Source organism: Solanum tuberosum, unplaced genomic scaffold (assembly GCF_000226075.1).
Source record: "Solanum tuberosum cultivar DM 1-3 516 R44 unplaced genomic scaffold, SolTub_3.0 scf00661, whole genome shotgun sequence".
Taxonomy (NCBI): Eukaryota; Viridiplantae; Streptophyta; class Magnoliopsida; order Solanales; family Solanaceae; genus Solanum; species Solanum tuberosum.
The window spans coordinates 182,949-209,559 of record NW_006239581.1 but is presented as its reverse complement, the minus strand read 5'-3'; the positions used below and the strand labels follow the sequence as shown (position 1 = coordinate 209,559).

The 26,611-nt window shown below is 36.4% G+C and overlaps 1 long non-coding RNA gene and 1 pseudogene across 1 annotated transcript; one reads left to right on the top strand and one right to left on the bottom strand.

The window, feature by feature from the left end:
• Window positions 1-5: 5 nt before the first annotated feature.
• LOC107058831 (putative disease resistance protein RGA1) lies at window positions 6-7,607 on the top strand (annotated as a pseudogene).
• Window positions 7,608-17,350: 9,743 nt separating this feature from the next.
• On the bottom strand, window positions 17,351-18,482 carry LOC102597207 (uncharacterized). Its single transcript, XR_368900.2, has 3 exons — window positions 18,470-18,482; window positions 17,729-17,797; window positions 17,351-17,632 (listed from the first exon to the last, which is right to left on the bottom strand). It is a non-coding gene; the product is annotated as an uncharacterized lncRNA (long non-coding RNA).
• Window positions 18,483-26,611: the final 8,129 nt, after the last annotated feature.

Sequence of the window (26,611 nt, the reverse complement as noted above, 5' to 3'; positions counted from 1 at the left end):
GAAAGTTCTATTCTGCCTGCCCTGAGACTTAGTTACCATCATCTTCCACTTGATTTGAGACAATGCTTTGCATATTGTGCAGTATTCCCAAAGGATACCGAAATGGAAAAGGAAAATCTAATCTCTCTCTGGATGGCACACGGTTTTCTTTTATCAAAAGGAAAGGAGTTAGAGGATGAGGGTAATGACGTATGGAAAAAACTATGCTTGAGGTCTTTCTTCCAAGATATTGAAGTTAAAGATGGTAAAACTTATTTCAAGATGCATGATCTCATCCATGATCTGGCTACATCTCTGTTTACGGCAAGCGCATCAAGCAACAATATCCGTGAAATAAATGTAAAAGGTTACCCACATATGATGTCGATTGGTTTCGCAAAAGTGGTGTCTTCTTACTCTCCTTCTCACTTGCAAAAGTTTGTCTCGTTGAGGGTGCTTAATCTAAGTGAATTACAACTTAAGCATTTACCGTCTTCCATTGGAGATCTAGTACATTTAAGATACCTAAACTTGTCTGGCAATGGTAGAATTCGTAGTCTTCCAAAGCAGTTATGCAAGCTTCAAAATCTTCAGACTCTTGCTCTAAATAATTGCTGCTCACTTTGTTGTTTGCCAAAACAAACAAGTAAACTTGGTAGTCTCCGAAATCTTTTACTTGATGGTTACTGTAAAATTTATGTTTAGCACTCTGCACATACGTCCACCATTGATATGGATCACTGAATATGCAGAGAGAATTTAGAAGAGGGAGAATGGGAAACTATTTTATTGAATCTGAAAAGTAAAGTTACAATCACATGTGCTCTGTACTTATAGGCACGTTAGTTAGCTACTAGTGGAAGCCAGCTGGCATTAGTTAGCTACTAGTGGAAGCCAGCTGGCATTAGTTAGCTACTAGTGGAAGCCAGCTGGCATTAGTTAGCTACTAGTGGAAGCCAGCTGGCATTAGTTAGCTACTAGTGGAAGCCAGCTGGCATTAGTTAGCTACTAGTGGAAGCCAGCTGGCATTAGTTAGCTACTAGTGGAAGCCAGCTGGCATTAGTTAGCTACTAGTGGAAGCCAGCTGGCATTAGTTAGCTACTAGTGGAAGCCAGCTGGCATTAGTTAGCTACTAGTGGAAGCCAGCTGGCATTAGTTAGCTACTAGTGGAAGCCAGCTGGCATTAGTTAGCTACTAGTGGAAGCCAGCTGGCATTAGTTAGCTACTAGTGGAAGCCAGCTGGCATTAGTTAGCTACTAGTGGAAGCCAGCTGGCATTAGTTAGCTACTAGTGGAAGCCAGCTGGCATTAGTTAGCTACTAGTGGAAGCCAGCTGGCATTAGTTAGCTACTAGTGGAAGCCAGCTGGCAGTCCTTGTAACAAACATTTAAAACAACTAACTAACAGTTTCTTCTAACTTGCTCACACTTTAATACACCCCCTCAAGCTGTAGGGTGAAAGACATCTAGAACACCAAGCTTGGATAGAAGGAAGTGATGTTGAGCCACTCCAAGGCCTTTAGTTAGCAAGTCAGCCAGTTGCAAGGAAGTAGATAAATGTGCAGGTTTGATCAGCCCTGCCTGAAGTCTTTCCCTCACAAAATGACAATCAATTTCAATGTGTTTCGTACGTTCATGGAACACAGGATTTGAAGCTATTTGTAGCGCAGCTTTGTTGTCACAATAGAGCTCTATAGGAGTAGGAACTTTGACATCAATATCCTTCAGTAAGCCAACTAACCAGATGATTTCAGATACCACAGCAGTCATGCTTCTATACTCAGATTCAGCAGAGCTACGACTAACCGTGTGTTGTTTCTTTGACTTCCAAGAGATTAAGGAACCTCCCAGTTGAACCACAAACCCTGTCACTGATCTCCTAGTATTAGGGCATGCAGCCCAATCCGAATCGCAATAGGCACTCAACTGTAGGGCAGAACCTCTCTTCATAAAAACTCCTAATCCTGGAGAGTGTTTGAGATACCTCACCACTCTAAGGGCTGCCTCCCAATGAGATTTTTTTGGGTTGCTGCATGAATTGGCTTAGCAATTGTACAGCAAAGCATATATCAGGTCTGGTTATAGTTAAGTATATTAATTTCCCAATCAATTTTTGGTAAGCATGAACATCCTCCAGTAATGGATCATTGATTGTTATTCCTACATGATCATCATAGTCAACACTGGTTAGCTTAACATTGGCCTCTAATGGTGTTGAAGCTGACTTGGCTCCACTCAAACCAACTTCAGAAATGACCTCCAAAGCATATTTCCTCTGATTGAGCAGAGCTCCCTGTTGTGACCTTAAGACCTCTATTCCTAGAAAATAGGTAAGTTGTCCTAGGTCCTTAACTTTGAACTTGCTGTGAAGATATTGTTTGGCTGATTGTATCATGTCATGACTGTTTCCAGTGATGAGGAGATCATCAACATATATAAGGATGATCACAATGTCTGATCCTTGTTGCTTGGTGAATAATGAATGGTCATGAGAACTTTGCTTATAATCATCCTCAAGGAGAGCTGTTGTGAGCTTGATGTTCCATTGCCTGGAAGCTTGTTTAAGCCCATATAATGACTTCAAGAGCCTGCATACTCTAGTCTCGCCCTGTTTATGGAAACCCGGAGGAAGTTCCATATACACAACCTCATCCAAGTCGCCTTGAAGGAAAGCATTGCTAACATCCATGTGAAAAAGATCCCATTCCTTAGCAGCAGCAACACTGATGATTGTCCTGACTGAGACCATCTTAGCAACTGGAGAAAAGGTTTCATGGTAGTCTAGCCCTTCTCTTTGCGTGTAACCTTTAGCCACTAATCTAGCTTTATACTTGTCAACTTCACCATTAGCTTTATGCTTAATTTTATAAACCCATTTAGCACCTATAGTCTTCTGACCAACAGGTAGGGCAGTCAGCTCCCAAGTATGATTTGCCTCCAAAGCATCTATCTCTTGTTGCATAGCATGTACCCACTGTGGATCCTGAGAAGCCACCTTGAATGAGGTAGGCTCAGTAGCAGCAGAGAAATTTGCCAAATATGCTTGATAAACAGAAGATAAATGGTCATAGGATACAAACTGTGCAATGGGATGTGAGCAGTTGCCTTTGGGCTTAACAGTAGAAACATAGTCAGTGAGCCAAATAGGAGGTTTGGTTGTTCTGACTGGTCTAGGGGGATGAGGATTAGGTGCAGGGATAGGTAAGGGAGTGACCTGCTCTTCTGCTAAAACAGAATCAAATAGCTCACCCTGTACCAATGTCTCATCCTGCACAACATCAGCTGGTGCAACCTCAGCTACCTCAGAGTCTACTTCCACATGAATATCAGCAGGTATAGGTGGAGGGGACTGTGAAGGGGCACCAGCAACCAAAGTATTGTCAAAAACAATAGGATTGGAAGCATGCACAGTGTCAAAAGAATTAATACTGAACATGTCCATATCTGTAGAGACATCCTTATGGAAAGGAAATTCAGATTCTCTAAAACTGACATCCCTATTAACAAAGAAGGTTTTGTCAGTCAGATCATACAACTTGTAACCCTTCTGAGTCTCAGAATATCCAACTAGAACAGCCATTCTTGCCCTTGCAGCAAACTTGTCATGTCTAGGTAGTTTGCTAGCATAACATAGGCAACCAAACACCCTCAAATGATCAAGGTTTGCCTCTTTTCCATACAAGAGTGCATAAGGAGTCTGTCCTTTTAACACCTGTGAAGGCAACTTATTGATCAAATAAACTGAGGTCCTGACACAGTCTCCCCAAAAACTGATTGGTACTCCACTTTGGAATTTGAGGGCTCTAGCCACTTCCAATATATGTCTATGCTTTCTTTCTACTGTGCCATTCTGTTGTGGGGAATACGGGCAGCTACTCTGGTGAACAATGCCATGTGAAGCCAACAATTGTGCACAATGTGAATTAAAGAATTCAGTGCCATTATCAGACCTCAATATTTTTACACATGCATCAAATTGAGTTTTAACTAGGCACAAAAAATTTTTCAACACAGTGGTAACCTCACATTTAGATTGTATCAAGCAAACCCATGTATACCGACTGTAATCATCAACAATAGTGACAAAATAATATTTCTTGTCATAGGTAGGCTTTTTGTAAGGCCCCCACAAGTCTACATGTAGCAAATCAAAACAAGCAACTGTCTTAGTACAACTAGTAGGGAAGCTTAACCTGTGATGTTTAGCTAGAGGACATATGTGACATTTGTCCTGTATGATAGGGCTAACACATTTATTGAGTGAAGATATGTGTTGCATGACAGTGGTGGAAGGATGACCTAATCTAAGGTGCCAAAGAACTCCTTCAACATCACACTTGAAACTTGCAGTATTTGTAATTGGAGCTAGCTTTTCTTGTAAGAGGTACAGACCATCCCTTTCTCTACCAATCCCCAAGACCTTGCCATTGTAAAGTCCCTGAAATACACAAAAATCAGGGAAGAAGAGGACAACACATGATAATTCCTTGGTTATCTTAGACACTGAGAGGAGATTGAATTTAAAATCAGGAACATGAAGGACATTCTGCAGGCTAGAAGTCCCAAAAATAGGTGCAGTCCCTGTACTTGTGATCTGTGATCTTCCTCCAGTTGGCACTTGAACCTTATCACTAAGATGAATCTCAAGTGTCCTAATATCAGACAATAAATCTCTACAGGGTGTAATATGGTGAGATGATCCAGAATCAATAATCCACTCAGAATGTAAGACATTAGATAACAATGAGTGTATACCTGCCATGTTAGAAACACACTCATTGCTGGATTGAGCCTGTTTACCAAGCAGTTCCTGATATTGTTGTTCTGTGAGGAAGTAGCCTGAACCTTGACTTGGATTGTTAGCATTGGAACTAGTGTTGGCATTGGAGCTAGTATGGGCTGTAGGCTTGAATTGTGCAGGTTGTGACTGGTGTGTTTGCTGTGAAGATCTCCTCCTACTCTTGAAGTCCTGAGGATATCCAACAATTCTATAACAATTATCCTTCAAATGACCTTTGTAACCACAATGGATGCAAGGAATTCCTCCAGCAGTTCCAGACGATCCTCCATAATTCCCTCCACTTGTGGTTCCAGACGATCCTTCATAGTTCCCTGGCTTCTTCTGTCTATAACCAGGAGTTCTCCCAGCCAACATTGTTAAGGGATCCTTGTGAGCATCAACTACTCCCAGTGATCGTTGGCTTTCTTCTTGAGTCATAATTGCATAGGCTTCATTAACTGTCACGTTAGCATTTCGAGAGAGAATACTGCTTCTCAAGCTGCAATAGCTCTCATTGAGTCCCATAAGAAACTGCAATAATCGCTGAGATTTGAGGTGTTCTACATAGAGACTAGACTCTTCACAACCACAGGAAGGCATGGAAATCATGACATCAAGTTCATTCCACAAATCCTTCATTCTGGAGAAATAGCAAGTCACAGAATCAGTCCCCTGCTTTAAATTGGCAATTTCAGACCACAGATAGTAAATCCTAGTTAAATTCGATCGATCGAATCGTTCCTTGAATTCTTCCCAGACCTTTCTAGCCGTTGAAGCATAAACAATGCTCGGAACTAGTTCAACCGAAACAGTACTACCAATCCAGGATAGTACAATGGCGTTACATTTTTCCCATAATTCCTCTAATTCTCCTGTATACTTGCTCTTAAGACAAGTACCATCCACAAACCCTAGCTTACCTTTGCCTCGCAGAGCTAGTTTCATCGATCGACTCCACAGAGAGTAATTCTCTGGACCTGTGAGTTTAATCGGAATTATTACTAGACCTGGAGAATCTGAAGCTTGAAGATAAAGCGAATGATGATGATCGAGTGTTGATATTGCTGGAGCCGCCATGGATGCATTAGCTTGATCCTCGGGCATTTTTGCTCCTATTGAGAAATTGCGATGAAATCAAACTCAATACGCAGTTGAAGGTGAGATCGCCGCTCTGATACCATGTAAAATTTATGTTTAGCACTCTGCACATACGTCCACCATTGATATGGATCACTGAATATGCAGAGAGAATTTAGAAGAGGGAGAATGGGAAACTATTTTATTGAATCTGAAAAGTAAAGTTACAATCACATGTGCTCTGTACTTATAGGCACGTTAGTTAGCTACTAGTGGAAGCCAGCTGGCATTAGTTAGCTACTAGTGGAAGCCAGCTGGCAGTCCTTGTAACAAACATTTAAAACAACTAACTAACAGTTTCTTCTAACTTGCTCACACTTTAATAGTTACGATGAATTGAATTCTATGCCACCAAGGATAGGATCTTTGACATGCCTTAAGACTCTTGGTTGCTTTGCAGTGGGAAGGAAGAAAAGTTCTCAACTTGGTGAATTACAAAACCTGAATCTCTACGGTTCAATTGAAATCACGCATCTTGAGAGAGTGAAGAATGATATGGATGCAAAAGAATCCAATTTATCTGCAAAAGAAAATCTGCATTCTTTAAGAATGAAATGGGATAAAGATGAACGTCGACATAGATATGAATCAGAAGAAGCTGAAGTGCTTGAAGCCCTCAAACCACACTCCAATCTGACTTGTTTAAAAATCTATGGACTTCAGAGGAATCCGTCTCCCAGACTGGATGAATCACTCAGTTTTGAAAAATGTTGTCTCTATTGTAATCAGCGATTGCAAAAACTGCTCATGCTTACCACCCTTTGGAGAGCTGCCTAGTCTAAAATGGCTACAGTTATGGAGTGGGTCTGCGGAATTGGAGTATGTTGATTCTGGATTCCCTACAAGAAGAAGGTTTCCATCTCTGAGAAAACTTATTATAGGCATATTTCATAATCTGAAAGGATTGGGTTGATTCTGGATTCCCTACAAGAAGAAGGTTTCCATCCTTGAGGATACTTGTTATATGGGAATTTAGTAATCTAAAAGGATTGCTGAAAAAGGAAGGAGAAGAGCAATTCCCTGTGCTTGAAGAGATGATAATTCACTGGTGCCCTGTGTTTGTTATTCCGACCCTTTCTTCTGTCAAGAAATTGGTAGTTGGTGGGGAGAAGTCAGATGCAATAGGTTTCAGTTCCATATCTAATCTCAGGGCTCTTACTTCCCTCGATATTTTCAGTAACGAAGAAGCTACTTCGCTCCCAGAAGAGATGTTCAAAAGTCTTGCAAATCTCAAATACTTGAAAATCTCTTTGTTTAAGAATCTCAAAGAGCTGCCTGCCAGCCTGGCTAGTCTCAATGCTTTGAAGCATCTGGAAATTGAATATTGTTATGCACTAGAGAGTCTCCCGAGGGAGGAAGGTGTGAAAGGTTTAACTTCACTCACACAGTTATCCATAACATGCTGCAAGATGCTACAATGTTTACCGGAGGGATTGCAGCACCTAACAGCCCTCACAAATTTATCAGTCAGGAGATGTCCAACACTGGCCAAGCGATGTGAGAAGGGAATAGGAGAAGACTGGTACAAAATTGCTCACATTCCTGATGTGTTTGTCCTTTAAGTCTTATTCCTAATAATTAGATGTAATTTTCTGGTTTTCTTTTGGAAACAAATCAACTATTTGTATTATACTTGATTTTTCTTGGGTCTGTAACAATAAATATTTGAAATTTTCATATTAAGATTCAGAATTAGTCTTATAGCTAACTCTATCTTCTCATAGTTTAATAACATCAATTTGATATTTATATTACACTAGTTTCTGAACACGTGTGTTGCACGTGTGTCTCAAGCAAGTAGTATACACGATATAAGTTATATTAAAACCATAGTGTAATCAATAACGAAAAAAAAGTAATAACTAAAATTGATGAACGTAACAACAACAACAACAACATGCCCAGTGAAATCCCACTAGGTGGGGTCTGGGGAGGGTAAAGTGTACGCAGACCTTGCCACTACCTCGTGAAGGTAGAGAGGCTGTTTCTGGGAGACCCTCAGCTCAAGAACAACAAATCTAAATGACAGGAGAGATATATATAAAACATAACAGCCAATACATAACAGCCAATACAAAAGAGAGCGTATAATCAACAGATGAGACAATAACAACAAGAAAGTAATGTGATGCTTGAAACGCAGTAAACAACATAAGGCTAGGTCTACTCCAAACGCTAACCACCCATACCTTTGCAAGGGAAAACAACACGCTAACCCTACTAACCTTCAACCTTAATACGCGACCTCCACTCCTTCCTATCTAGAGTCATGTCCTCGGTAATGTGAAGCATAGCCAAGTCTTGTCTAATCACCTCCTCCCAATACTTCTTGGGCCTACCTCTACCCCTCCGCGTACCCTCTGTTATACCCCATTTTAACCGGGTCAAAATAGTGTACAACATTTAGGTGATTTTCAAATTAATAATTAACTTAAGAAGAAGTCGCCACCTAATTATTACGGTGAATTAGGACACCTGAATTAATTAAAGTTATTTTCTAAAGTTAACTTCATTTTAAGGTCTACTAAGTTTAAGATTCTAGGTAAGGGTTCAACTAATCTAAAGGGAAGGGGTTAGGCATCCTTTAAGATCCATTAACAATGGTTAACCGGCCGAACTTAAATTACTTAATTAGGCTAAGGTGTGAAGATGTAAAAAATGTTGAAAGGCAAAATGTCAAATATCTTTTAAAGTCATTTTTTGGAAAACACTATGTGAAAATTTGTCTTTTTGAAAACGTACAAAGGGAAAATAGTATTTTAGACATTTAAACTTGTTTGTTGGAAAATAAGTAATGCCTCCAAAGTCTATGACTTAAAAAAAATAGAATATAAAATCTGATTTATACTTACAGAGATTTGTATATTTTAAGAATGTTTTTTTTTGAAAGAATTCAATTTGAAAACAAAAGTTGATTCCTTTTGGAAATCTTTTGAAAATGGAAAGCTATTATTACATAGAATAAAATAATTTATTAATAACCAAATTGTGAATAACTAAGTGATTATGTCTAACATGCTCATTTCTTCTACGTTAGTCATTCATGAAAAAAAACAAAATTAAAACATATCCAAATCACACAAGTTAAACATGTAAAGGAAAACACATAGAAATAAATAATGCTAAAATATAAACTATAGAAGATAGTCCCAGGTAAATTTGCTTGGTTTGCTACTTAGATAGTTTGAGATATCGTAGACTCCATGTGCGGGTATGATGGTGTTGAGTCATGAGACTCGAATTTTGCTAGAGTCCCGAATGAAGACTCTGTTGCGGGGCAGTGAACCTAGGTCGTCGGCTTTGAATCTACTCTCTCGTTATGAACATATTCGGACTTCAAACTAAATGAGTTTTAAAGAAAAGTAAACAGAAAATGCAAGAGTTCCAAGGATGATGATAGCTAAATGTGATGTATAAATTCGCCCTTGTATGATGATGTTCTTGTGAGTATTTCTGTCCCCTTTTTCTGAAGATATGAGGTCGTATTTATTGGAGATGAAAGTTGGAATTTTGGGCGGGATTTGAAAGGTTTGGTTGAGTCAAAAGACCCGTTTGAAATTTGAAAGAAAAGGCTGTTGAATCTACCTTCTCTGTAGAAAAATCAGAAGTTTTAAAAGTTCTTTGGACTCATGTTTGACTGAATCTTTGAAGGCGAGGAAGCTGTCGAGACTTGCACGAAAAAGGAATGGTTGAAGTCTGCCATTGTTGAAAGTTGTATGCGTTTCTTCACCAAAATAGAAGAGAGAGAAAAATGTCGTATGTAACTTGTAGCGGCTGATCTGTAGTATTAAAAAAAATAGGGCTATATTAAGATGTTAAGTGTAATGGACTTGTTCTTTTAGTTGGGCTGCTGCGTTGGGCTGTAGTAGAGTATAGCCAAATTGTTGAATATTTTAGACTTATAAATGGGCTGGAATATAGCCGAATTTACTGAATTGTTGGAGCATTTTGGGCCTTTTTTCTTCTTTAAATTAATTCAATTGAGCTTCTAATTCAATAATTAGTATAATATATATTACGTAAAATGCTTAGTAAGTAAAAATTTTGAAATAAAGTAACGACAATCTATTTTAAAGAAGACGACAATAAAGTACTAATAGTAACATTGATAAAAAAATATAATTTTGAAATAGTGAAAATGATACTAAAGATGATAATCATAAAAATAATAAAAGTTAAAGTAATATAGATAATTATGATAGCAATAGTGATAAATGAATAGGTTTTTATAAGTGTCATTTTAAGGAGTTATAAATCTGAATATTAAATGATTTGAAGGTTATGAATATGAAAGGTTTGGAGTTATTATATTACTAAATTAATTAATATTTAAATTTATGTAATTGAAGAGGTATGAATTAAGAAGATGATGTTATTAAATAAAATAATTGAAAAAAATTAGAAAAAATGTCAAAAGAAAAACCACAAAAAGATAAATAGGATTCTTGGTCATTGAGAGGCGTCACATCACTTCTTTTTTAATACAGGTTACACGTGCATAGCGCATTCCCAAAAACTATATATATATATATTATACTAAAAGTGGGAAGGTTCAAATTGCAAAAATTGAATTACCATTTTATTCTTTTATTAAATTAAAATATTTAATTTTTAATTAATTAAAATACTAAACAACAATCATATCAAATATAAATACAATATAATAAATGTGCATCTTCCAATAAGTTATAAAGTTTGTTTGGGAATTAATTAAGAAGTTATATTCTCATTTTTCAACCTTCATAAAACTTTTGAGCTTTCTACATTGATCAACGTGCAGATAAAACTTTTGAGCTTCTTACGTTGATTAATGTATTAATTATATAACTAATCATTAATCTAAGTTGGTGTGTTATATATATAAAAACTTTTTTCTTGCAAAGACATTTAATAAAAAAAAGTTTAAAAAATAATAGAAAAAGTAAAATGTGAATCTAATCCAATCTAAATGGATAAGAACGTGGAAGGTCTTACCTTCAAAGTTGAATTATCATTTTGCCCCTATGGTATTATATATTTAATTATTTAAAATATTAAATAGTTGCACATTTGCACTACTCATCCAAATCTGCTCATATTCTCTTCACGTTAATAAATCAAGAAGACATAATTCCTCATTAAACAGTATAATATCAAATTAGTTACTAAACTTTTTACTTTTTGATTTCTTTTATTTTTCTTATTTATGTTCTATATTTAAGAATCCAAAAGAACATAATTTTACATTTAATATTATATTTCAAATTAGTTGCTATAAGTCTTTTCACCTCTCCTAATATCTCCTATTTATATCTTAATCCCATATTCAGTGTGTATCTAATTTTATGAACAGTTGAAGTTGAATTTAACTATGGTAGAGTAATACTTTTCCTTGTTCTTTTTAAAATTTTTTTGATGAAAATGCTTTTGTTTTATAAAACCTTGATTTGTTGATTTGATGTTTAATTATATGAATGGTGGTAAACTTATGTACAGATAGAGTAATACTTTTGTTTTCTATTTATTTTTCGATTGAGAATACTTCTGTTTCATTGAATTTTTTCATATACGCAATTCATTTGTGTTTTAGGTCAGCTAATAAGTATGTATATATACAAATTCAAGGTTATCTTTTTCTTTTCTTTTTTAATTTTTTATATGCACTTATTTTTTGCAATATATAATTTTTGGTTCAATAGTGAATTAGTAATAATTATATTGTTTTCTTTTCCTTCCAGCATATTCGCATTTTTATTATTTTTCCTGATGTAATAGAATGTTGTATTTTTTATGAAGTATGACAATATCATACTGCTACTATCTCACAAATGATTGTGTTGTATTTCATATTACAATTATATGTATACAACTTAACAAAAAAAAATTGTCAAAATTTACAGATGAAAAAATTAAATTTTTTGAATGAGCCAAAGATGACAAAAGGTACATATACATGTAATTACGATTTATATATGTTATTTATATACTTACACGATTATGTTTATAACAAATAAATAGTATATTTTTTTGTAGGTGTACACTATGAACTTGATAATGATTTACTAATCATCCTAAGGATGGCATATGTTGATCGAATTTCTCTACAACTATTACAAAACACTACTCCCCTTCGACAACAACTTTTTTATATGTATGCGTCTGTTAAAAGGTAGAGGCTACTGTTCCTTAAAAAGAAGGTTGAAACCTCAAGACATTAAATATTTTGTATATATATATATATATATATATATATATATATATAGGGTTACATGTCTCAAATAGGTAGGTTTTTATAAGTGAGTACTTGTTGTCACGGAAAGAAAGAGGAGAGTTTGAGGCTACTTTGGAAAAACAAGTTTTAAAAAACACTTTTTTATCTTACTCAACTAATTTAAAAGTGTTTGAAAGCTATTTTTATTTAAAAATACTTAAAATAAGTTAATCTGAACGGGTACATAAAATCAAAACAAAGGAGGATAGGATAAAAAGAGACTCTTTAGTCAAGTATTATTGCAAAAAAAAAAATATAGTAAGAGAGATGAGAACAACAATTGCCCCCGTAAATTTCGCAAATCAATATATAAAAGTTTGAGATTGACAAGATAAAAAAGCGGCATAATATATAAATATGTAGTTTAACTTGACTTCATTTTATATTTATGTCTTTCAATTTTAGATGTAAAAATAGTCACTGAACTTGTATAAAGTTGATCAAGTAGACACATGAGTCCTATGTGACATAATGTATATAGGACACTATGTAGGATGCAAATTTTTCATGTAGGATGCCACATAGGACGCATGTGTTTATTTGTTACTTTATATAAATTTAAGTGTCTACTTGTACACACTCAAAGTTGAAAGACATAAATACAAAATGAGACCAAGTTTAAAGGACATATTTATGTATTATGCCTAAAAAAAATACCTTTTTTTTTAATGAAAAATCTTGTAGCCAGAGCTGAAAGATTACCCCACAATAAAAGAGATGCCCTTGAGCGCCAAAAGAATGTTTGAAATCAAAACCAAATAGTTAGTTATTGGATTGAAAAACAAAACAAAAGCCCCATGCTCGAATAATTGAATTCTTATATGAATTTGACCCTTACATGAACTTGTATGAAAACTTAATCATCAGTGGAGAAATTTTCAACTTTTAACTTCGTACTAGAATTCCCTTTCAACCCCTTATATTTTCTCTATTCTAATTAACGGTTGCGAAAATTGCTCCTTCTTACCACCCTTTGGTGAGCTTCCTTGTCTAGAAGATTTTAATGAGAAGAGGTTGATAAAGGCAATCTTCGCCAGGTTTGTCTCATTGAGGGTGCTTAATCTAAGTCACTTAGAGTTTGAGCAGTTACCCTCTTCCATTGGAGATCTATTACATTTAAGATACCTGGACTTGTCTGACAATTCTAGCATTCGTAGTCTTCCAAAACAGTTATGCAAGCTTCAAAATCTGCAGACTCTTGATTCACTTTGTTGTTTGCCAAAACAAACAAGTAAACTTGGTAGTCTCCGAAATCTTTTACTTCATGGTTGCGATAAACTGAATTCTATGCCACCAAAGATAAGGATCTTTGACATGACTTAAGACTCTAAGTGGATTTGCGGTAGGAATTCAGAAGAAAAGTTGTCAACTTGGTGAACTACGAGACGTAAATCTCTATCACACATCTTGAGAGAGTGAAGAATGGTAAGGATGCAAATGAAGCCAATTTATCTGCAAAGGGGAATCATGAATTGGAGTTGGAAAGGACCGCATAGATATGAATCAGAAGAAGTTAAAGTGCTCAAACCACACCCCAATCCTTAGAAATCATTGGCATCAGAGGTTTCCGATGAATCACTCAGTTTTGAGAAATGTTGCCCCTATTACAATTAGAGGTTGTGAAAACTGTTCATGCTTACCACTCTTTGGGGAGCTGCCTTGTCTAGAGTTAGTCTGCAGAGTATGTTGAAGAAGTGGATATTGATGTTCAGTCTGGATTCCTAAGGTTTCCATCCTTGAGGAAACTTGTTATATGGGGCTTTGATAATCTGAAAGGATTGCTGAAAAAGAACAATTCCCTGTGCTTGAACCGATGACGATTTTTTATTGCCATATGTTTGTTTCTACAATCCTTTCTTCTTATAATTTTAGGACTCTTACTTCCCTCCATATTAGCCATAACAATGAAGCTACTTCGCTCCCGAAAGAGATTTTCAAAAGCTTTGCAAAATCTCAAATACTTTAAAATCTCTCTTTTACAATCTCAAAGAGCTGCCTAGCAGCCTGGCTTGTCTCAATGCTTTGAAAAGACTGGAAATTCATAGCTGTAGCGCACTAGAGAATCTCCCAGAGGAAGGCATGAAAGGTTTGACTTCACTCACAGAGTTATTTGTTTATGACTGTGAGATGCTAAAATTTATACAGCACCTAACAGCCCTCACAAGTTTAAAAGTTAGGAGATGTCCAACACTGGCAAAGCGGTGTGAGAAGGAAATAGGAGAAGACTGGCACAAAATTGCTCACATTCCTAATCTGCAAATGGACCATCTGTTTGAATTATGTGCTTTGTAAATGTAAAATCCATTCACTCTACTGTTTTATTGGATATGTAATGTTGGCTAACATGATGTTGATTATCACTTTGGAAAGAAAAAAAATTAATTTATGTTTTCTTTTTCCTGCAGTCCTACTCGCAGACATACATAAAAAAAGTTAAAACGGTGTTAAATGAGTTTGTTTTATTTGTTATTGACAAATCAATACATGAAACTTATATTTCAAATTTGAGTTCATTTGTAATAGATTTGAATATTGAAATTTGAAAAATAATTTATTTATCTATCTGATCGCAAAGCTCTTAGTAACGAAGCATTTGTAGAGAACTCAAAAGACTAATTAATTGCCAACACTAGCCTAACAATTGCTGTTATCGGCGAACTACTTTGTTAAATCTCCATAACTGGAGTTATTCTAGAAGTTTCTATGAGGGAAAGCTAACTGAAGAAGAGAGAAAAATCAACTGAAATTTTATTGAGAGGAAGATTAGAGCCAGAGGATGTGGGTAATGAAGTATGGAAAGAATTATGCTTGAGGTCTTTTTTCCAAGAGGCTGAAGTTAAATCTGGTAAAACTTATTTCATCATCCATGATTTGGCTACATCTCTGTTTTCGGCAATCGCATCAAGCAGCAATATCCGCGAAACAAATGTAGGAGATTACTCACATAGAATGTCCATTGGCTTCGCTGAATTGGTGCCTTCTTACTCTCCTTCACTCTTGAGAAAGTTTGTCTCGTTAAGAGTGCTTAATCTAAGTTACACAGAACTTGAGCAGTTACCATCTTCCATTGGAGATCTAGTACATTTAAGATACCTGGACCTCTCTGGCAATAGTAGAATTCGTAGTCTTCCAAAGCAGTTATGCAAGCTTCAAAATCTGCAGACTCTTGATCTACAATTAATATTGCCATTCACTTTGTTGTTTGCCAAAACAAACAAGTAAACTTGTTAGTCTCCGAAATCTTTTACTTGATGGCTGTCCATTGGCTTGTATGCCACCAAGGATAGGATCTTTGACATGCCTTAAGACTCTAGATTGCTTTGCTGTGGGAAGGAAGAAAGGTTGTCAACTTGATGAACTACGAAACCTGAATCTCTATGGCTCAATTTCAATTATACAACTTGAGAGGGTGAAGAATGATAAGGACACAAAACAAACCAATATATCTGCAAAAGGGAATCTGCATTCTTTAAGTATGAGTTGGGATGAAAGACAACCACATAGATATGAATCAGAAGAAGTTAAAGTGCTCAAACCACACCCCAATCCTTAGAAATCATTGGCATCAGAGGTTTCCGATGAATCACTCAGTTTTGAGAAATGTTGCCCCTATTACAATTAGAGGTTGTGAAAACTGTTCATGCTTACCACTCTTTGGGGAGCTGCCTTGTCTAGAGTTAGTCTGCAGAGTATGTTGAAGAAGTGGATATTGATGTTCATTCTCTGCGGAGTATGTTGAAGAAGTGGATATTGATGTTGATTCTGGATTCCCCACAAGAATAAGGTTTCCATCTCTGAGAAAACTTCAAATAGGTGGTCTTTGTAATCTGAAAGGATTGCAGAGAATGGAAGGTGAAGACCAATTCCATGTGCTTGAGAAGATGGAAATTTACTGTTGCCCTCTGTTTGTTATTCTGACCCTTTCTTCTGTCAAGAAATTGGAAACTTATGCCGTAACAAAGCTACTTCACTCCCAGAAGAGATGTTCAAAAGCTTTGCAAATCTCAAATCCTTGACAATCTCAAAAAGCTGCCTACCAGCCTGGCTAGTCTCAATGCTTTGAAGCGTCTGAAAATTGAATATTGTTATGCACTAGAGAGTCTCCCAGAGGAAGGGGTGAAAGGTTTAACTTCACTCACACAGTTACCTCTCCAGTACTGCAAGATGCTAAAATGTTTACCGGAGGGATTGCAGCATCTCAAGTTTGAGAATTATTGAATGTCCAGAAGTGTTAAAGCGGTGTGAGAAGGGAATAGGAGAAGACTGGCATAAAATTGCTCACATTCCTAATCTGGATATTGGTATTAACAGAACGAGTTGTAGGGTTCAAGTCTCTCATTCCGGATGTGTTTATACATAAGTTAAAAGTATTATGTAATTGTAATTGTTTCTTTGTTCATGAGTCTCCCATACTGCTTCCTGCCATTGAATGTAAGATCCATTTGTATTATACTTTTTAATGTTGTAATTATTGGCTAACATTCTGAATGAATCTTGTGGCACATGGGAAAAACACCAAATATAGCGCGAGGAAATTTTCATGAAATTTGACATACCATGACAAATTGATGAAGGATGAAGAGGTTCATAAGCAAGGAATGCCGTTAAGATCCATATTCCAGAACGGTTATAGTTCAATGTGCTCTCTTAAGTCATTTATTCAATTCATAAGCAAATAATGTGGAAAAGTTCATATTGGATAGTCTGTCATTTCCAAATAGAACAAAAGAAGCAAACAATAGATGTCCATAGTAAAGGTGTCCAACATGGAGATAATAATTAAGAGTAAAAACTTCTATTGCTATTAAATAGAATCTGACAATTAAAAAAAAATTACATAGGTACACAAATCTGCCACTCCAGATAAGTTTATCTTGAATTTCTCTTGTACAATATGGAACTTCAATATGTACGACTTGGAAACCCTTTCTATGCTTAAGGTCTCAGTTTTTACCACATTCAGATACAAAAATGTAGTAACAATGGCAATTGTGCGCGATTCTAAAAGGCAAAAAAAATATGCCAATTTAACTATGGTAATTATGTACTGATATAACTAACTATAAAACTTAAATTGTACACCCAAGTGCAGTGGCATATGGTAATTATGTACAGTTAAAGCAATTTTCACATCGGTTAAAACAACATCTTCAGGACAAATGCAATTCGAGAAATCTAGCCAATGGCAATATGCACTCAACAAAAGCTACAAAGGCCATAAATGTTGCATCCCATAATCTTCACATAAAGACAGACAACTAAAAAGATTGTATCACTGATAAACGCTACTGGAATAGCTATATTACCAAGAGTGTTTGTTAAACAGCCAAACGACTGTAGTTTTTTCTTTTCCAGAAATCTTACCAGATGACTGATAAGTGATAATACAGCAAGAAAAATTAAAACATATGTATCTCTAACCTTGCTCAAAGGGGCATCGAGCTGGATCCTCGCCAAAATATAGGGATAGGGAGTCTGCACTCCTTCCCTGCAGATTTACAAGATATAAAAACAATCAGCAAACTTGGCATGGCTTACACATCCAGGAGGATTTAAAATATGACAATGGATGCAAGAAACTCACCACTTCAATATAAAGAGTAGTGAGAGACTTGACTTCAGCCTCAGCAGTATCAAGGAAATTCTTTAACACCTGAGAAGGAATACACAAGTTACTAACCGCATATTTCAGATGTTTAACAAAATTATGTGTACACCAAATCGAAGACATCGCAATCAAGTTTGACTGCATCACCAGACTCCACTCTAAAACCATGTCCCACACAAACCAAATTGGGAGTCTTCCCTGCGCAAGCCTTTTTCACTTGACTTTGCTAAGAACACAAATATCATCCATTGGGGACACCTATCACTCTTCTAAAACAGCGGTACACTGCTTCCTTACTTTGTCTTCTCAAACTATCTAGAATAAAGCTTTTTAATAGTAAATACAGATCCTTGTAATGAATAATGAAGGAAACCTGGGGAAAGAGGAATCCGCACAATGCCATTCATTTCATATTTGGCGTAAGAAAATCTCGAGAATTTGATAATACATTTAGGGGTCGTTTGGTAGAGTGTATTAAGAAAAATAATGCATGCATTAGCCTTGTGTATTGCTAGTACCATGTTTGGTACTCTTTTCTAAACTATGTATAACAAATGCTTAGTTATACACTCTATTGTGTATTAAAGTACATTATCATATGACCTTCAAAATTTAAAATTTAAAACTAAAAGGAAACATTATCTTGGAAGTACAAGCAATGAGCTAACTCATTTGGTAAGTAGGAATAATTCACATGCTACCATTCTCTTTTCTCACCTTCTGAAATCCTAGTTGAGCATCATTACTTATACAGTGACGGGCATCACCCAAATGTACCAAACGAACACCACATTTCCCACCATAACCGAGAAGTTGTCGCACAATCTAGAAGACGATTCGCGTCTTCACCCGATCCCTTACAAATAAAACACCGCCCAACATAAGTAATCCTCCTCTTCATTCTATTATCATCCATCAAGATCACCCTCTTGTTGCTGACCAAGTGAAAAAACCCACCTTTCTCAGTACCTTAGGGATCCATATCGAAATATATGGAAAGCTATATATCTTCTCATTGATCAAAAATTTGTCCAAATAAAAGGACTTTAGCAAATTTATCCTTAGGCGGCCAAAATGAAACTTAGATAACAATCAAACCTTAACAGAATCTAGCTAAAAAATGGAGATACAATTTAAGAAAATGAACCTTAGGCACTTCAATATAAGAGAAGAGAGAAGTAGAACAAAATAAAGAACAATGCAACTGGAAAAATGTTGAAAATAAAGTGAACGATATAAGATGGATTACTTTTCAGATTTTCATCTTTAAGAGCTGACTTTTTTCTCCTTGAGTTCTCTTATTGCAATTTGGTCTCCTTAATAATGAATAAACCCTTATAGTCTTGTATGCCTAATTTCATGTTTGATCTTCTATTTCATTTTAGAGTATTGGAGTTGATACTGGATCTAGCTATCACCGACCTACTGTCGTACTAGCATCTAGTGCAGCACTTAGCCAATAATCCCCAATGATAGGCGCTACACTTAGACAAAGTATGAATACAAGAAGTTTCAAGTGTTAGATGCATGTGTGGCATTTAGCTATGCTTAACCTCTTTTGCTGGAGTAATCTCTCCTTTGTAAATGATATGGATCAATCAACCCACCAATAGTTCTAGTAATTCCCGAACAACTAAGTGCACTACCAAGCATTCTAAAGCCTCACGCATCTTCCTTGATTTTGTGTAGAACCATGCCATACTTATGTGGTGAGCCTTGCTTGTGCACTATGGCTCCCACTTGTGCTTCACCACACCTCGTGCATGCTACATCATCAGACCATGCTCTTGTGCTAACACTATCACCCATACCAGCCATGCCTCAATGAAATGGTTCCTAATTTCCTTTCCGTTACTACTAAGACAACGAATGTTTGACCTTGAATTTCAAAACCATGAAATTCCTTGCCTCCTCTCTGTTAGCTTGGTCCATGGCTTTGTTGCGCATCATGCCACACTTATGTTTGTGAACCGTGCTTGTACACTATGGCTCCCACTAGTACTTCTTCACCATACCTCATGCATGCTTCATCTTCGTAGCATCCTCTTGTGCCAAAACTACCACGCCTACCAGTCATGCCTAACATGGAACGAATCCCCAATTTCTTTAACTTTCTTATTAAACCTTAAACAAAGAATCATTTGACTTTGAGTGTTGAAACCTTGAAAGCGCCCGCCTCCTCTAAAGTAGCCCCCTTCATGGCTACCATATGGCCCTTGTATCATGAGCGGAACTGTAGTTTCAAATGATTGACAAGATACTTCCGCTTCTAATACATCTCCATCAATGCTTTATTTGTAAAGGTCGCCACTAGCACATGTAGTTTCACATATTTCCTTTTCAAGATCATCTTCTTTGATTACTTCAATAGCAGCTACCTTATCACCATTGAGAGCATCCTCAAAAATTTCTTGCTTCATGCTGACAACATCAGTTTCTTGCTTCTCCACGTGATCGACTGCATTATATTCTAAATCCTCGATCCAATCTTTTTCAAGGTTGATGGAAACCATCGAATCTATTGTTCGAGCCTCAGCTGCTAAACACTTTTCCCACTCTTCTTCTTCTTCAGCAACATTTTGAGCCATATTGCTCTCTTTGGCTCGGCAATATCTTTTTATGTGCCCTACTTCACCACAACGATAACATCTTAGAGGCTTCTTACCAGAATAGTTAAAAGGCTCTTCCCTCTATCCAGGCAAGCTTGAACTACCTGATAATCCAAAGTGCAAGATATTTCTTGCTTTTCCTTTAAAGTTCCTCTTGTCCGCTACAAGAGCATTTTCTTCTCCTTCTTTGACAAATACACTAGCCAACTGCTTGGTTAGTAGCTCCTGTGATGACAACAAATTTTCAAACTCTTCCAAGGATGGTTGTTGAGCCCATCCTTGAATCAACATCACAAATGGAATATATTTATGCTTCATACCATGAATGACAATTCTTCTCATTCGTGCTTCAGAAATAGCCTCTTCCGGATAGAACAAAGATATCTCAGAACATAAGTTCTTAATTTTCAAAAAATACTTGGCGATAGAAAGGTTACCTTGAGTGGTGTTAGCCAATTCATTCTCCAATATCTGCAGCCAAGCTTCATTCTTCTTGTTGAACAAACGATCGAGGGTCCTCCATATTTCATGAGATGATTTAAAATTTATATTATGATCGAATAAATCGGAAGAGATTGTCCTCTTCAGAATGAACTTCGTCTTCGCATTAATCTACTTCCACTTATTATACTCACTATTATTTTCCGGTCCGTCAGCAGGAGGACTTGTGTCATTCCCATTAACAACATCCCCAAAAAATCCTCTCCCACAAGGTATGATTCCATACATATCTTCCATACCTTGTAATTGGACTTATTCAACAACTCCATCCCCAGTCCATTAACACGACCGCTAAAACCCATCTACACAAACTAGTTGAATCTACCACCAACCCGAGCTTGAAATAAAATCCAGAAGCCAACGTATGACTATGGCTTTGATACCATGTAGAGAATAGCAAAAGAAAAGTATAATCAGGAGACCTTCTGCTAGCCCAAGATCGTTAACTAAGATCGAAAGATTCAATTTAAGGAAGAGGAAGCTAGAAAGGAGAGAGTATATTTTGAATATAAGAACTTTGTTATAGAAGAAGTGATTTGAGTTGTTCTTGGGTTACATACAAATGACTAAGGCCACCCTTATATATACTTGTGTGGGATTGTTCTAGATATCACAACATCTAGACTATTCTATCTTTTACTACAAATATCTAACTCTCTAGAATATCGAGATATTTCTTCAAGGCAACTTCTCTAGAATATCTAGATATTTCTTTAAGATAATTTTTCTAGATACTACACTAGACTATTCTAGAAACTATACTAGAAAAATCTATGATATTCCAAAAATCAACTTTATCATTGTTCACACTCCCCCTTAAAGTGATTTTTGGAAACAACCGCACACTTGTTGTGGAAGAAATCAAACGAAGCTTTGAGCCACGTCTTGGTGAAAATCTCAAGAGTTTCTTTCGGACTCCTCTTGCTTTTTCAAATGATAAAGATTCTTCATCGTCAATTGATTCATGTAGATTATCTCCTTGTTGAGTTTTTAGACTCCCCCTTTCTCTTAAATTCCCGATAATTATATTATCCAGAGAAACACTATCAATTTCGTGTGAAGTCTCAACACCAACATAGGATCCACTGTCATATTCTCTTATCATCTCCCCAGTATATCTTTTGGCAGCTTCAGAGCTTTCAAAAATCATATTGTTTTCCTCCAAGACTTCAATATCAGCTTCTCCTTCTATTTAATCTCTACTTTCTCCACCTGCTTTTAGAATTTGCTCTGAGTCATTAGTTGATCTTGATATTTCAAATGATTGGCAAGATACTTCCGCTCTCTAATACATCTCCATCAATGCTTTCTTTGTAAAGGTCGCCACTAGCACATGTAGTATCAGATATTTCCTTTTCGGGATCTTCTTCTTTGATTACTTCAATAGCAGTTACCATATCACCATTGGGAGCATCCTCAAAAATTTCTTGCTTCATGCTGACAACATCAGTTTCTTGCTTCTCCACGTGATCGACTGCATTATATTCTAAATCCTCGATCCAATCTTTTTCAAGGTTGATGGAAACCATCGAATCTATTGTTCGAGCCTCAGCTGCTAAACACTTTTCCCACTCTTCTTCTTCTTCAGCAACATTTTGAGCCATATTGCTCTCTTTGGCTCGGCAATATCTTTTTATGTGCCCTACTTCACCACAACGATAACATCTTAGAGGCTTCTTACCAGAATAGTTAGAAGGCTCTTCCCTCTATCCAGGCAAGCTTGAACTACCTGATAATCCAGAGTGCAAGATATTTCTTGCTTTTCCTTTAAAGTTCCTCTTGTCGGCTACAAGATCATTTTCTTCTCCATGTTTGAAAAATACACTAGCCAACTGCTTGGCTAGTAGTTCCTGTGACAACAACAAATTTTCAAACTCTTCCAAGGATGGTCGTTGAGCCCATCCTTGAATCAACGTCATAAATGGAATATATTTAGGCTTCAAACCACGAATGACAATTCTTCTCATTCGTGCTTCAGAAATAGCCTCTTCCGGATAGAACAAAGATATCTCAGAACATAAGTTCTTAATCTTCAAAAAATACTCGATGATAGAAAGGTTACGTTCAGTGGTGTTAGCCAATTCATTCACCAATATCTGCAGTCAAGCTTCATTCTTCTTGTTGAACAAACGATCTAGGGCCCTCTATATTTCATGAGCTGATTTACAATTTATAATATGATCGAATAAACCGGAGGAGATTGTCCTCTTCAGAATGAACTCCGCCTTCGTATTAATCTTCTTCCACTTCTTGTACGCACTGTTATTTTTCGGTCCGTCAGCACGAGGACATATGTCATTCCCATTAACAAAATCCCACAAATCCTCTCCCACAAGGTATGATTCCATACATGTCTTCCATACCTTGTAAATGGACTGATTCAACAACCCCATCCCCAGTCCATTAACACGACCGCTAAAACCCATCTACACAAACTAGTTGAATCTACCACCAACCCGATCTTGAAACAAAATCCAGAAGTTAGCGTATAACTAGGGCTTTGATTCCATATACAGAACAACAAAAAAAAGTATAATCAGGAAACTCTAGGAACTCTGAATAGTTGTTTGAACAACGAATTACATTTACATATCATTAGTGCCAATATTGGCATGTTGGGAACAATGAAAGAAATAACTGATTAGTCTTGAAACCTTCTGCTAGCCCAAGATCGTTAATTAAGATCGAAAGATTCAACTAAAGGAAGAGGAACTAGAAAGGAGAAAGAATATTTTGAATATGAGAATTTTGTTATAGAAGAAGACTATGTGATTTGAGTTGTTCTTGGGTTACATACAAATGACTAAGGCCACCCCTATATATACTTGTGTGGGATGGTTCTAGATATCACAACATCTAGACTATTCTATCTTTTACTATAAATATTTAACTCTCTAGAATATCTAGATATTTCTTGAAGGCAACTTCTCTAGAATATCTAGATATTTCTTTAAGATAATTTTTCTAGATACTACACTAGACTATTCTAGAAACTATACTAAAAAAATCTATGATATTCCAAAAATCAACTTTATCATTTTTCACAAAAGTTGGGACCTACGGAGTATGTTGAAGAAGTGGCTATTGATGTTCATTCTGGATTCCTAAGGTTTCCATCCTTGAGGAAACTTGTTATATGGGACTTTGGTAATCTAAAAGGATTGCTGAAAAATGGAGGAGGAGCATTTCCCTGTGCTTAAAGAGATGGAGATTTGTAGTTGCCCTTTTCTGACCTTTTCTTCTAATCTTAGGGCTCTTACTTTCCTCAACATTAGCAGTAACATAAATGCTACTTCACTCCCAGAATAGATGTTCAAAAACCTTGCAAATCTTAAAGACTTGTATATCTCTAGGTACAAGAATCTCAAAGAGCTGCCTACCAGCCTGGCTAGTCTCAATGCTTTGAAGAGTCTGTATATTATATTTTGTGATGCACTAGAGAGTCGAAGGGTTGAAAGGTTTAACTTCACTCACAGAGCTATCTGTTTCTTGCTGTAAGATGCTAAAATGTTTACCCAATGGATTGCAACACCTCACAATATTAAATATTAATTACTGTCCTGAAGTGACAAAGCGGTGTGAGGAGGGAATAGGAGAAGACTGGCACAAAATTGCTCACATTCCCTATCTGCATATACTTTTGAAAACAAATCAACCATTTCTAAGATCCATTTTTGTTAATATTGTAATTATGGGCTAACAGTAATGTTGTTGATTATCACTTTCTGAATGAATGTTGTCGGACACGGAAAAAACACTAGAATCACATCTCCCTACTCATAATTTATTGCTTATGGAGGTATTTATTCTGTTTTTTAAAAAATTAATGGGGAAATAGGACCCCAAAAAGAAGTGCTCTGATATTTCGATCATAATTTAGGGGTACTTTTTTCCTATTTTTTCACATTGAAAGGAAAACTAGGGAGGTTAAAGTTCTTTTCAGATCCTTTTCTTTTTTTATCTTGGTTGTTGAAGTTCTTTTCCTTTTCCATAAACAACAAATTAAGGGCCTCAGATTAACTATTTAAGCTATGTTGATGACATTGTTATATTCCGCAATGATAAAATCAAATTTGTCAAATTGACGATGAAACAAATTAGCAAATATGATGCATGTGTAGGCACGTCACATAAAACGCATGTGTTTATTTGTTTAATTTTATGCAAGTTTAAGTGTCTACTTGCAGAAGCGGATCCAAAATTTGAAGGTTGCGGGTGCCACTACATTTAATATAAACTTAGTGATGGACATTGAATTTGGGCGTACATTCATCCAGTTTGATCCATTTTGGGTTAATTTGGGTTGATTTAAGAATTTTTTTGCTACACAAATAAATATACGATTATCTAGTGTGGGTCCATTCCAAATGTGTATTTCAGTTGAGCAAATGTGCCAGGTTTTACCTTAATTTGTCATGTTAGTGAAAAAATTACAAAATAACAGAATGACAAGCAGATTACAATTGAAAATAAAAATGAAGAAATAAATCTCTTCAGGCTGAGGCGCGGATATCTCGCTCTCTTTAAGGAGATTCAAGCCCACTGCAGCAAATGTTTTCACCGGTCCAGCAGTAGTCCTTCTTGACTTGTCCCCTCCAGGATACAACAGCCTAATCACAAAATATAACTCAACAACTCTGGACAAGAGTTGAGTCCAAAGCTCCACAAAAAGAACACCTCCCTTCAACTAATAAGAACTCTCTTTTTTGACTAACTTTTCCTCTCTATATCTTTCTTGCGTCTCTAAACCAAATGAAGACCACCACTATTTATACTAGAAGAAGTCTTCCTAGCAATGAATAGGAAGATAATGGTGTAGTAAATAGTGAAGATAAATGGCCTTAGGAGTTACATATGTTACAAGGTATAATTGAGAAAGAATAATGGAGAAGTAATGGCAAAGGCCACCAACGGCTAAGAGCTACTTCAAGAATTAGAAATTTAACATAACAAGGCCACCAACGGCTAAGAGCTACTTCAAGAATTGGAAATTTAACATAACAAGCAGTAACTCCAAATGGAGTAAAGCAGCACTAAGTACCACCAACGGCCAACAGCCATTACTCCCCATGTTCTGCAAATGAAAGTCAACAAACGTATGTCCTAATGCAACCATGAATAGAGGAAGTAATGACAACGGTCAATGTGGCAATGCAACATTTTTTTTTTATAATTTTAAAATGCGCCACACTAACAATCCCCCACACATATTAATATTAGATAAGAGAGTCCTTCAGCTGAAGGAAGACTACTATGCATAATGAAGGCGTGCTCTGCATTGAACCTCCACTTAGTGAAACATAAACTTTTACTCCAGAGTCGTAGTGGTCTCAGACTTGAACTATGACTGCTTAAGGGAAATAAAATATCACTGCTCACACACAATAATCAAGGTGTTGACATGAGCTTAAAGCCAACACGTTACGGCCTTGTGCTATCCCGATTTCATGAGTGCTTTTGAGAATAAGCCTAGTTCTCATAGGAAGCGACCTACTTCCACACTCACATAGGTGAAATCTGTCGAGAGTGCTCCTGTAAGCTTAACACTCCACCCATACGGGCTACAGATTTTCATTAAGAGTTTTATCAACTCAACCTTCACAAATTACTACAGGAAACTACGCACTCACATCATAGGGAGGGAATAAAAAATTGTGCATTTTACACAACAAAATCATATGATTAGTTTTTCCCTTTGAATCCATAGGATCTCTAGTCCCCAGGTTGGATTTCCTCATATATGACTCAA